At 48.2% G+C, this 14,026-nt stretch overlaps 1 pseudogene; it reads left to right on the top strand.

Moving 5' to 3' along the window:
• The window catches only part of LOC135565378 (G-protein coupled receptor 54-like), a 55,843-nt pseudogene extending 43,626 nt beyond the window's left edge, over positions 1–12,217 (top strand).
• The last annotated feature ends 1,809 nt before the right edge of the window (positions 12,218–14,026 follow it).

Genomic DNA, 14,026 nt, shown 5'->3' with positions numbered 1-14,026 from the left:
AACCCCATCCTCCTAACCCCGCCTCCACTAAACCTATCCTCTAACCCTACCCTAACCCCATCCTCTAACCTCCCCTAAACCATCCTCTAACCCTACCCTAACCCCATCCTCTAACCCCTCCCTAACCCCATCCTCTAACCTTCCCTAACCCCATCCTCTAACCTCCCTACCCCATAACTCTAACCCTCCTAACCCCATCCTCTAACCCTCCCAACCCCATCCTCTAACCCTTCCCTAACCCCATCCTCTAACCTTCCCCTAACCCCATCCTCTAACCTCCCCTAACCCCCATCTCTAACCCTCCCCTAACCCATCCTCTAACCTTCCCTAACCTTCCCCTAACCTTCCCTAACCCCATCCTAACCTTCCTAACCCCATCCCCAACCATCCACTAACCCTCCCCTAACCCCATCCTCTAACCTCCCCTCTAACCCTCCTAACCCCATCCTCTAATTTCCTTAACCCTAACCTCCCTAACCCCATCCTCTAACTTTAATTCTCCCTAACCCCTTTCCTAACCCCATCCTCTAACCTTCCCCTAACCCCTAACCATGCCCTAGCCCTATCCTCTAACCTCCCCTAACCTCTATCTCTCACCCTCCCTAACCTCATCCTCTAACCTCCCCTAACCCCATCCTTAACCTCCCTAACCCCATCCTCTAACCCCATCCTTCAACCCCTAACCCCCTAACCTTCCTAACCCCAACTCCCTAACCTTACCCTAACCCCATCCTCTAACCTTCCCTTAACCCTAACCTAACCCCTAACCCCATCTTAATTTCCCCTAACATCCTATCCTCTAACCTTCCTCTAACCCCATCCTCTAACCTTTTACCCTAACTTAACCCTAACTCCTATCTACCTAACCATCATACTCTAACCCTACCCTAACCCCATCCTCTGCCCTATTTAACCATCTAACTCCTCCCATTCCCAATCTCTAACTTATTTTCCCTAACCTCATCCTCTAACCCCTCCCCATAAACCATCCTCTCCTTCCTATCTCACTCCCTAACCCCATCTCTAACCTTCCCTAACCCCATCCTCTAACCCTTTCCTAACCCTATCCTCTAACCTATTCCCTAACTATCCTAACCCCTTCCTCAACCTTCCCCTAACCCCATCCTCTAACCTTCCCTAACCCTAATCCTCTACCTTCCTACCTAACCCCATCCTCTAACCTCCCTAACCCTCCACTAACCCTCTCTAACCCTTCCCTAACCCCCATCTCTCAACTCCCCCTACCCCATCCTCTAACCTCCCCTAACCCCGTCCTCTAACCCTTCCCTAACCTCATCCCCCCCATTCCCCTAACCCCATCCTAACCCTTCCTAACCCCATCTCTAACCTCCCTAACCCATCCTCTAACCTCCCTAACCCCATCTCTAACCTTCCCTAACCATAACCCTAACCTTCCCTAACCCCTTCCCCTAACCTCTACATCCTCTAACTCCCATCCTCTAACCTTCCTAACCCCATCCTCTAACCTCCCTTATCTATCTAACCTCCCTAACCCCATCTCTCTAACCCTCCCTAACCCTTTCTAACCCTCCTTTAACCCCATCTCTTTTAACCCTCCCCCTCCCTATCTTCATCTCTAACCCCATCCTAACCCCATCCTCTAACTCTAACCCCATCCCTAACCTATCTCCCTAATCCTTAACCCCTAAACATCACTCCTGGCCCCCCTACCCTAACCCCATCCTCTAACCTTCCTAACCTTAACTTCTCTAACCCTTCCTTTCTAACCCCATCCCCTAACCCCATCTCTAACCTCTAACCCATCATCCCCTAACCCTCCTCTCTAACCCCATCCTCTCCTTCCTAACCTCCTAACCCCTTCTAACTCCCTCTAATCCTCTAACCCTACCCTAACTCCTATCTTCTAACCCCTAATTTTAATCTCCTTTAACCCTCCCTAACCTCCCCATCCCCTAACCCTCCCTAACCCATCCTCTATCCTCTAACCCTTCCCTAACCCTCATCCTCTAATTTCCTTTGTCCTCTAGCCCTCTAACCCCAACCTCCATCCCCTCTAACCCTCCCTAACCCCATCCTCTATCCCTCCTAACCCCATCCTCTAACCCTCCTAACCCCATCCTCTAACCCTCCCCTAACCCCATCCTTCTAACCCTCTCCTAACCCCATCCAGCCTAACCTTATCCTCCCCTAACCATCCTCCACTGTAACCCTAATCCTCACATCCTCTAACCTCCCTAATTCCTTTCCACTAACCATCCCTAACCCTTCTAATCCTCATCCTTCCCCTAACCATCCTCCTAACCCCTCTCTACCCTCTTCCTAACCCCATCCTCCTCTTACCCTAACCCCTAATAACCATACTCTAATCCTTACCTAACATCATCCTCTAACCCTCCCTAAACCATCTCTAACCTTACCTCCTAACTCCAACTATTCTAACTCGCTACCTCTAACCCATCTCTAAACCTAATCCCCATCCTTCTAACCCTACCCTATTGCATCCTTATCCTCTAACCTTCCCTCTAACCCTATCCTAATCTCTAACCTCCCTAACCCCATCTCATCCTTCCCTAACACATCTCTCTAACCTTCCCCATCATCCTCTAACCACTTCCCTCCTAACCCCATCCTCTAACCTTCCTTCATCCTCTATTTCCCAACCCCATCCTCTAACTCTATCATCCTTCCATCCTCTAAATTCCCTAATCCTCTAACCTTCCCCTAACCCCATCTCACCAACCCCATCCTCCCTAACCCCATCCTCTAACCTCTTAACCCTAACCCCATCCTATCCTCCCTAACCCTCCCCTAACCCCATCCTCCCTAACCCCCATCCTTATCCCTAACCTTCCTTCTAACCTCCTAACCCCATCCTCTAACCTTTCCCTAACCCTTCCCCTAACCCCATCCTCTAACCCTACCTAACCCTAACCCCATCTAACCTCATCCACTAACTCCTCCCTAACCCCATCCTCTAACCCTACCCTAACCCATCCTCTAACCCTCTCTAACCTTGCAATCTAACCCTTCCCTAACCCCATCCTCTAACCCCCCTCCTAACCCCATCCTCTAACCTTCCCTAACCCCAACCCTCTAACCTTACCCTAACCCCATCCTCTAACCTTACTTAACTCCTCTAACCTTACCCTAACCCCATCCACTAACCCTCCTAACCCCATCCTCTAACTCCATCCTCTAACCCTTCCCTAACCCCATCCTCTAACCTCTTTCCTTTAAATCCATCCTAACTCTTACCTAACCCCATCCCTCTAACCCTTAACTCCCTAACCCTACCCTAACCCGACTAAAACCCTAACCCTACCCTAACCCTTAACTAACCTTCCCTAAACTACCCTAACCCCATCATCTATCTAACCTCCCCTTAACCCCATCCTCTAGCCCTCCCTAACCCCATCCTCTAACCTTCCTAACCCCATCCCTAACCCTTCTCTACAACCCCATCTGAACTCCCTAATCATCCTCCTAACCCTCCCTTTCCCTAACCTGATCCTTGCCTAATCCCCTAACCACTAACCTCCTCTAACCCTATCTCTAACCCCGTCTTGTCCCTATCTTTAACCGTCCCCTAACCCTACCTAACCTTAAACCCTATCCTCCCCTAACCCTTCCTTAATTCCTCCTCGTCCTCTTCCTATCATCTCTGGCCATCCCCAACTCCATCTCTTTCTAACCTTACTCCTAACCCTATCCTCTAACCTTTCCCTAACCCCCATCCCTAATCCTTCCCCTAACCCCATCTCTAACATTCCCTAACCCATCCTCTAACCCTCCCTAACCATCCTCTCTCTGATCTCTTCCCTAACCCCATCCTCTAACTCCCTCCATCCCTAACCCCATCCTCTAACCTTACCCTAAACCTATCCCGATCCTCTAACCTTATTCCTAACCTTATCCCCTAACCTTACCCTAACCCCATCCTCTAACCTTACCCTAACCCCATCTCTAACCTTCCCTAACCCCATCCTCTAACCTCCCTAACTCCCATCCTCTAACCTTCCCTAACCCCATCCTCTAACCCTCCCTAACCCCATTCCCTAACCCCCTCTCCTAACCTTACCCTAAACTTAACCTTCCCTAACCCCATCTCTAACCCTCCCCTAACCCCATCCTCTAACCCTTCCCTAACCCCATCCCTAACCCTCCTCTACCCCTCCCTAACCCCCTCCCTTCTAACCTTACCCTAATCCATCCTCTAACCTTACCCCTAACCCCTAAACTATACCCTAACCCCATCCTCTAACCTCCCTAACCCCCATCCTCTAACCCTCCCTAAACCATCCTCTAACCTTCCCTAACCCCATCCTCTAACCCTACCCTAACCCCATCTTCTAACCTTACCTAACCTCATCCTCTAACCCTACCCTAACCCCATCCTCTAACCCTACCCTAACCCCATCCTCTAACCCTACCCTAACCCCATCCTCTAACCTTCCCTAACCCATCCTCTAACCCTCCCTAACCCCATCCTCTAACCTTCCCCTAACCCCATCCTCTAACCCACCCTAACCCCATCCCCCATCCTCTATCCTCTAATCCTTTCCTAACCCCATCCTCTAACCCTCCCTAACCCCATCCTCTAACCCTCCTAATTCCTATCCTCTAACATTAACCCTAACCCCATCCTCTAACCTCTCCCTAAACTCATCCTCTAACCCTCCCCCTTACCCCATCCTCTAACCTACCTAACCCCAATCCTCTAACATCCTTAACCTAACCCCATCCTCTTCCTTACCCTAACCCCATCCCCTAACCCCCCTATTACCTATTCCCATCCTCTATTTTTTTACCTAACCCCATTCCTCTAACCTTCCCTAACCCCATCCTCTAACCCTCCCTAACCCCATTAACCTCTAAACCATCCTAACCACCCCTAACCCCATCTCTAACCCTACCTTACCTAACTCCATCTCTAACCTTCCCTAACCCCATCCTCTAACCTACCTAACCTAATCCTCTAATCCTCTAACTTCCCTATCCTCGTCCTCTATCCTCCCCTAACCCAATCCTCATTCCTCCCTAACCCTGAAAATCTTCCTCTATCCTCTTACCCTAACCCCATCCCTATACCTTTCCTAACCCATCCTCTATCCTCCTAACCCCTAATCCATTCTCTAATCCCTTACCCTAACCCCATCCTCTAACCTCCCTAACCTTATCCTTTCTAACCTTACCCTAACCCCATCTCTAACCCTCCTAACCCCATCCTCTAACCCCTAACCCCCTCCTAACCCCATCCTCTAACCCATCCCTAACCCCATCTCTAATCCTAACCCTAACCCCATTCCCCTAACCCCATCCCTAACCCTATCTCTAACCCCATCCCTAACCCCTCCTCTGAACCTTGCCTAAATCTCTAATTCCTATCCTCTTCTACCCTAACCCCATCCTCTAACCCTCCCTAACCCATCCTCTAACCTTCCCTAACCCATCCCCCTAACCCCATCTCTCTAACCTACCCTAACCCCATCCCCTAACCCTACCTATAACCCCATCCTCTAACCCCATCCTCTAACCTCCCTAACCCTATCCTCTAACCTCCTGGCCTTAACCCCATCCTGCCTAACCATCCCTAACCCCATCCTCTAACCCTCCCTAACCCCATCCTCTAACCCTCCCCCTAACCCCATCACCTCTAACCCTACCTTTAACCCCATCTTCTATCCTTACCCTAACCCCATCCTCTAACCTTACCTAACCCCATCTTTCTAACCCTATCCTAACCCCATCCCTCTAACCTTCCTAACCTCATCCCTCTAATTTTCCCCTAACCCCATCCCTCTAACCTCCTCTAACCCATCCTCTAACCTTCCCTAACCCCATCCTCTAACCCCCCTAACCCCATCCCTCTATCTCTATCCTTACCCTAACCCCATCCTCTAACCTCTAAACCATCCTCTATCCTTACCCTAACCCAATCCATCCCTCCCCTAACCCCTATCCTCTAACCCCTAAACCATCCTAACCTCCCCTTACCCCATCCTCTAACCCCTACCCTAACCCCATCTTCCCCTAACATCCTCTAAACTTATCCTAACCCCATCCTCTAACCTTACCCTAACCCCATCCTCTAACCTTACCCTAACCCCATCCTCTAATTTCCCTAACCCCATCCTCTAACCCTCCCTAACCCCATCTCTAACCTTCCCTAACCCATCCTCTAACCCACCCCTAACCCCATCCTCCTCTGATCATACCCCTAACCCCATCCTCTAACCCTCCCCTAACCCTATCTCTTTTCTATTCTATCCTTAACCCAATCCTCTAAACACTCCCCTAACCGTCCTCTTAACCTATCCTATTTGTCCTATCCTCTAACCTCCCCTAACCCCATCCCTAACCCCATCCTCACCTAATTTATTTTTAATTCCTTACCTAACCCATCTTTTCCTTCCCTAACCTTAACCCCTAACTCTACCTAATTTTATCCGCTAACCCTACTTTAACCCCATCCTCTAACCTTTCTTAACCCCTAACCCTACCTAACCCCATCCTCTAACCTCCTAACCCATCCTCTAACCCTCCCTAACCCATCCCTAACCCCATCCTCTAACCTTACCCTAACCCTAACTCCTTCCCTAACCCCCATCCTCTAACCCTCCCTAACTGTATTCCTCTAACCCTCCCCTTACCCCATTCCCTAACCCCATCATCTCTAACCTTACCCTAACCTTAACCCCTAACCTTACCCTAACCCCATCCTCTAACCTTATCCTAACCCCATCCTCTAACCCTCCGCTAACCCCATCCTCTAACCCTCCCTAACCCCATCCTCTAACCTTACCCTAACCCCATCCTCTAACCCTCCACAAACCCCATCCTCTAACCCTCCCTAACCCCATCCTCTAACCCTCCCCTAACCCCATCCTCTAACCCTACCCTAACCCCATCTTCTAACCTTACCCTAACCCCATCCTCTAACCTTACCCTAACCCCATCCTCTAACCCTACCCTAACCCCATCCTCTAACCTTACCCTAACCCCATTCTCTAACCCCTCCCCTAACCCCATCCTCTAATTTTTTTCCCTAACCCCATCCTCTAACCCCTCCCTAAAATTATCCCTCTAACCTTCCCTAACCCCATCCTCTAACCCTCCCTAACCCCATCCTCTAACCCTCCCTAACCCCATCCTCTATCCTCTATCCTTACCCTAACCCCATCCTCTAACCCTCCCCTAACCCCATCCTCTATCCTTACCCTAACCCAATCCTCTAACCCTCCCCTAACCCCGTCCTCTATCCTTACCCTAACCCCATCCTCTAACCCTCCCCTAACCCCATCCCTAACCCATTCCTCACCCTAACCCCATTCTCTAACCTTACCCTAACCCCATCCTCTAACCTTCCCTAACCTTAACCCCTAACCTTACCCTAACCCCATCCTCTAACCTTACCCTAACCCCATCCTCTAACCTTCCTTAACCCCTAACCCTACCCTAACCCCATCCTCTAACCCTCCCCTAACCCCATCCTCTAACCCTCCCCTAACCCCATCCCTAACCCCATCCTCTAACCTTACCCTAACCCCTAACCTTACCCTAACCCCATCCTCTAACCCTCCCTAACCCCATCCTCTAACGCTCCCTTACCCCATCCCTAACCCCATCCTCTAACCTTACCCCTAACCTTAACCCTAACCTTACCCTAACCCCATCCTCTAACCTTACCCTAACCCCATCCTCTAACCCTCCACTAACCCCATCCTCTAACCTCCCTAACCCCATCCTCTAACCTTACCCTAACCCCATCCTCTAACCTTACCCTAACCCCATCCTCTAACGCTCCCCTTACCCATCCCTAACCCCATCCTCTAACCTTACCCTAACCTTAACCCCTAACCTTACCCCTAACCCCATCCTCTAACCTTACCTAACCCCATCCTCTAACCCTCCACTAACCCCATCCTCTAACCCTCCCTAACCCCATCCTCTAACCTTACCCTAACCCCATCCTCTAACCTTACCCTAACCCCATCCTCTAACCCTCCCTAACCCCATCCTCTAACCTTACCCTAACCATCCTCTAACCATCCCCTAACCCCATCCTCTAACCTTCCCTAACCCCATCCTCTAACCCTCCCTAACCCCATCCTCTAACCCTCCCTAACCCCATCCCCTAACCCCGTCCTCTAACCTTACCTAAACTTAACCCCTAACCTCCCCCCTAACCCCATCCTCTAACCCTCCCTAAACCATCCTCTAACCCTCCCCTAACCCCATCCCCTAACCCCATCCTCTAACCTTACCCCTAACCCCATCCTCTAAACTCTAACCCCATCCTCTAACCTTACCCTAACCCCATCCTCTAACCCTCCCTAACCCCATCCCTCTAACCCTCCCTAAACCATCCTCTAACCCTACCCTAAACCATCCTCTAACCCTCCCTAACCCCATCCTCTATCCTTACCCTAACCCCATCCTCTAACCCTACCCTAACCCCAACCCCTAACCCCATCCTCTAACCCTACCCTAACCCCATCCTCTAACCCTCCCTAACCCCATCCCTAACCCCATCCTCTAACCTTACCCTAACCCCATCCTCTAACCCTCTCCTAACCCCGTCCTCCATCCTTACCCTAACCCCATCCTCTAACCCTCCCTAACCCCATCCTCTAACCCTCCCTAACCCCATCCTCTAACCCCATCCTCACCCTAACCCCATCCTCTAACTTTACCCTAACCCCATCCTCTAACCTTCCCTAACCTTAACCCCTAACCTTACCCTAACCCCATCCTCTAACCTTACCTAACCCCATCCTCTAACCTTCCTTAACACCTAACCCTACCCCTAACCCCATCCTCTAACCCTCCCTAACCCCGTCCTCTATCCTTACCCTAACCCAATCCTCTAACCCTCCCTAACCCCGTCCTCTATCCTTACCCTAACCCCATCCTCTAACCCTCCCTAACCCCATCCTCTAACCTTACCCTAACCCCATCCTCTAACCCTCCCTAACCTCATCCTCTAACCCTCCCTAACCCCATCCTCTAACCATACCCTAACCCCATCCTCTAACCTTCCCTAACCCCATCCTCTAACCCTACCCTAAACCCCATCCTCTAACCCTACCCTAACCCCATCCTCTAACCCTACCCTAACCCCATCCTCTAACCTTCCCTAACCCCATCCTCTAACCTTCCCTAACCCCATCCCTAACCTTCCCCTAACCTTAACCCCTACCCCCTACCCCCATCCTCTAACCTTCCCCTAACCTTAACCCCTAACCCCACCCCCTAACCTTAACCCCTACCCCCTGTAGGTAATAGCTCAAGCAGAACGTGGTGCAACAGTCAGGGCTCGTGTCTCTAGGATGGTGGTGGTGATGGTGGCTCTGTTCACTGTGTGCTGGGGGCCCATCCAGATCTGCATCCTGCTCCAGGCTTTCGGACCACACCTGCGCTCCTACGCACTCTACAAGGTAATTCTGTCTGCCCTACACACTCTACAAGGTAACTCTATCTGCCCTACACTCTCTACAAGGTAATTCTGTCTGCCCTACACACTCTACAAGGTAACTCTATCTGCCCTACACTCTCTACAAGGTCAGTCTGTCTGCCCTACACACTCTACAAGGTAACTCTGTCTGCCCTATGCACTCTACAAGGTAACTCTGTCTGTCTGCCTGTCTGCCCTACACACTCTACAAGGTAAGTCTGTCTGTCTGCCCTACACATTCTACAAGGTAACTCTGTCTGTCTGTCTGTCTGTCTGTCTGTCTGTCTGTCTGTCTGTCTGTCTGTCTGTCTGTCTGTCTGTCTGTCTGTCTGTCTGTCTGTCTGTCTGTCTGTCTGTCTGTCTGTCTGTCCTATTCCAATATTCCGCCATATTCCAAATGTGATCTACCCCGGCCTTGTATTAGTCCCTTCTCCTTTAGTCAACCTGACTAGTTCCCACTAGAGTTATCCTGCTGCCTATTCATTAAATTGAGTTCTATAGCTATTCTATGGTAACAAGCCACCCGTCATCACAGTGGACAAATAGCAGGCTTGAGGTTAACTCCATTTAATGTCTCTTCAATTCAGGAAGTACATTACAATTACAACTGCGTTTCAATGACAGAAAATGTGGCGTTAGAATTTGAATTTGGTTTACATTCTGAATATATTGGAATTTCAATGGAATTGACCCCAACCCTGGCAGGCACTGAACAGAGATGGTGGAGCGCTGAACAGAGATGGTGGAGCGCTGAACAGAGATGGTGGAGCACTGAACAGAGATGGTGGAGCGCTGAACAGAGGTGGTGGAGCACTGAACAGAGATGGTGGAGCACTGAACAGAGATGGTGGAGCGCTGAACAGAGATGGTGGAGCGCTGAACAGAGATGGTGGAGCACTGAACAGAGATGGTGGAGCACTGAACAGAGATGGTGGAGCACAGAGATGGTGGAGCTGAACAGAGATGGTGGAGCACTGAACAGAGATGGTGGAGCACTGAACAGAGATGGTGGAGCACTGAACAGAGATGGTGGATGGTGGCTGAACAGAGATGGTGGAGCGCTGAACAGAGATGGTGGAGCGCTGAACAGAGATGGTGGAGCGCTGAACAGAGATGGTGGAGCGCTGAACAGAGATGGTGGAGCACTGAACAGAGATGGTGGAGCACTGAACAGAGATGGTGGAGCACTGAACAGAGATGGTGGAGCGCTGAACAGAGATGGTGGAGCACTGAACAGAGATGGTGGAGCGCTGAACAGAGATGGTGGAGCACTGAACAGAGATGGTGGCTGAACAGAGATGGTGGAGCACTGAACAGAATGGGCGCTGAACAAGATGGTTGAACAAGATGGTGGAGCACTGAACAGAGATGGTGGCTTCAGAGATGGTGGAGCATATCACAACAAAGCATTGGCTTCCTCGCAACAAAGCATCCTTCACTCACACTGCCAAACATACCCTCGTAAAACAGGCTATCCTACTGATCCTTGACTTCGGCGATGTCATTTACAAAATATTCTCCAACACTCTACTCAGCAAATTGGATGTATTCTATCACAGTGCAATCCGTTTTGTCATCAAAGCCCCATATACTACCCACCACTGTGACCTGTACTCTCTCGTTGGTTGGCCCTCGCTTCATACTCGTCGATAAACCCACTGGCTCCAGGTCATCTATAAGTCTTTGCCCCACCTTATCCCAGCTCACTGGTCACCATAGCAGCACCCACCCGTAGCACGCGCTCCAGCAGGTATATTTCACTGGTCTCCCCCAAAGCCAAGTCCTCCTTTGGCCGCCTCTCCTCCCAGTTCTCTACTGGCAATGACTGGAACAAACTGCAAAAATCACTGAAGCTGGTCTTATATCTCCATCACTAACTTTAAGCATCAGCTGTCAGAGCAGCTTACAGATCATTGCACCTGTACATAGCCCATCCGTAAATAGCCTACCCAACTACCTCATCCCCATACTGTTATTTGTTTTTTGCTCCTTTGCACCCCGGTATCTCTACTTACACATCATCACCTGCACATCTATCACTCCAGTGTTTAATTGCTAAATTGTAATTATTTTCGCCTCTATGGCCTAGTTATTGCCTTACCTCCCTAATCTTACTACATCTGCACACACTGTATATAGACTTTTCTATTGTGTTATTGACTGTACGCTTGTTTACTCCATGTGTAACTCTGTGTTGTTTCTGTCGCACTGCTTTGCTTTATCTTGGCCAGGTCGCAGTTGTAAATGAGAACTTGTTCTCAACTGGCCTACCTGGTTAAATAAAGGTGTTCTCAACTGGCCTACCTGGTTAAATAAAGATGTTCTCAACTGGCCTACCTGGTTAAATAAAGATGTTCTCAACTGGCCTACCTGGTTAAATAAAGATGTTCTCAACTGGCCTACCTGGTTAAATAAAGATGAAATATAAATAAAGTGCTGGTTTTGTTTTGTTTTATAACGTGAAAATAAAGTTTTTTTTTTGATTGGTTTCGTTTAGGTTAATTAAATGTAAATAAAGTGTTGTTTTGTTTGCCAGGTGAAGATCTGGGCCCACTGCATGTCCTACTCCAACTCTTCTGTCAACCCTCTGGTCTACGCTTTCATGGGCAACAACTTCAGAAAGGCCTTTAAAAATGCCTTCCCCTCTGTCTTCAGCCCACAGGGCCAAGGGAGAGGGGGGGGCAGGGGGAGGGTGGGGGAGGCAGGGAGGGAAGGGGGGGGACAGAGTGCCAGGCCCCCAACGTGGACACAGAGATGCACTTTCTTTCATCTGGGACCTGAAGGCCAAACCTCTCATTATTTATTTACAGTTGCGTGTGTCTGTTAGCTAATGCCTGTCGTGATCTCTGAGACTGAGGTCCCAATGGGTCATGTGATTTCTGTAACTCATGTAATAGGTCCCAATGTGTCATGTGATTTCTGTAACTCATGTAATAGGTCCCAATGTGTCATGTGATTTCTGTAACTCATTTAATAGGTCCCAATTGGTCATGTGATCTCTGAGACTGAGGTCCCAATGGGTCGTGTGATTTCTGTAACTCATGTTACATGTCCCAATGTGTCATGTGATTTCTGTAACTCATGTAATAGGTCCCAATGGGTCATGTGATTTCTGTAACTCATGTTACATGTCCCAATGTGTCATGTGATTTCTGTAACTCATGTAATAGGTCCCAATGTGTCATGTGATTTCTGTAACTCATGTAATAGGTCCCAATGGGTCATGTGATTTCTGTAACTCATGTAATAGGTCCCAATGGGTCATGTGATTTCTGTAACTCATGTAATAGGTCCCAATGTGTCATGTGATTTCTGTAACTCATGTAATAGGTCCCAATGGGTCATGTGATTTCTGTAACTCATGTAATAGGTCCCAATGGGTCATGTGATTTCTGTAACTCATGTAATAGGTCCCAATGGGTCATGTGATTTCTGTAACTCATGCAATAGGTCCCAATGGGTCTTTGTTGATTTCTGTAACTGTCTGATATTCCAATTCATGTGATTTCTGTAATATGTATAGGTCCCAATTCATTATATAGATTTTGTAACTCATGTAATAGGTCCCAATGGGTCATGTGATTTCTGTAACTCATGCAATAGGTCCCAATGGGTCATGTGATTTCTGTAACTCATGTAATAGGTCCCAATGGGTCATGTGATTTCTGTAATATGTCATTCTATGTCTTTTATGTCTTTGTTCAGTTTTTTTTACTGTCTGATATTCCTATTCATTATGTTAATATGTATTCCTATTCATTATATAGATTTTATATATATATTCATTATGTTAATATTTATTTCTATTCATTATGTTAATATGTATTCCTATTCATTATATAGATTTTATATATATATTCATTATGTTAATATGTATTCCTATTCATTATGTAAATGTTTTCTTCCTATTCATTATGTGGATTGTTTGTTCTAGACTAGAGAGACCAAAAATATAACTTAGTAGTATTGTAGTAGTGTAGTACTGTAATAATGTAGTACTGTAGTACTGTAATACTCTAGTACTGTAATACTGTAATACTCTAGTACTGTGGTACTGTAATACTCTAGTACTGTAATACTCTAGGACTCTAATACTCTAGTACTGTAGTACTCTAGTACTGTGATACTGTAATACTGTAGTACTGTAATACTGTAATACTCCAGTACTGTGGTACTGTAATACTGTAGTACTGTAATACTGTAATACTCCAGTACTGTAGTACTGTAATACTCTAGTACTGTAATACTGTAATTCTGTAGTAATATAATACTGCAATACTCTAGTACTGTAGAACTGTAATACTGTAATACTCTACTACTGTAGTACTGTAGTATTGTAATACTGTAATTGTCACGGTTCATGAATCCACTGCCTCCTTTTCCTTTTCTCTCTCTCTCTCTCTCTCTCTCTCTCTCTCTCGTGTTTGTGTGGGCGTGGTTCCCAATCTCGGCCTGATTGTCTGCGCCAGCTGGAATCACTTATCTTCCCTTTATATGTTCTGTAACCAGTGTTTCTTGTTGTCAGATCGTTTTACTTCCCTGAGGTTGTGTCGTGTGTCTGTACTCATCTCTCGCCGCCCTTGTGTGGAT

This window comes from Oncorhynchus nerka, linkage group LG27 (assembly GCF_034236695.1).
Source record: "Oncorhynchus nerka isolate Pitt River linkage group LG27, Oner_Uvic_2.0, whole genome shotgun sequence".
Lineage (NCBI taxonomy): Eukaryota > Metazoa > Chordata > Actinopteri > Salmoniformes > Salmonidae > Oncorhynchus > Oncorhynchus nerka.
Note: the sequence above shows the minus strand (reverse complement) of the source record. Positions and strands in the feature narration are given on the sequence as shown.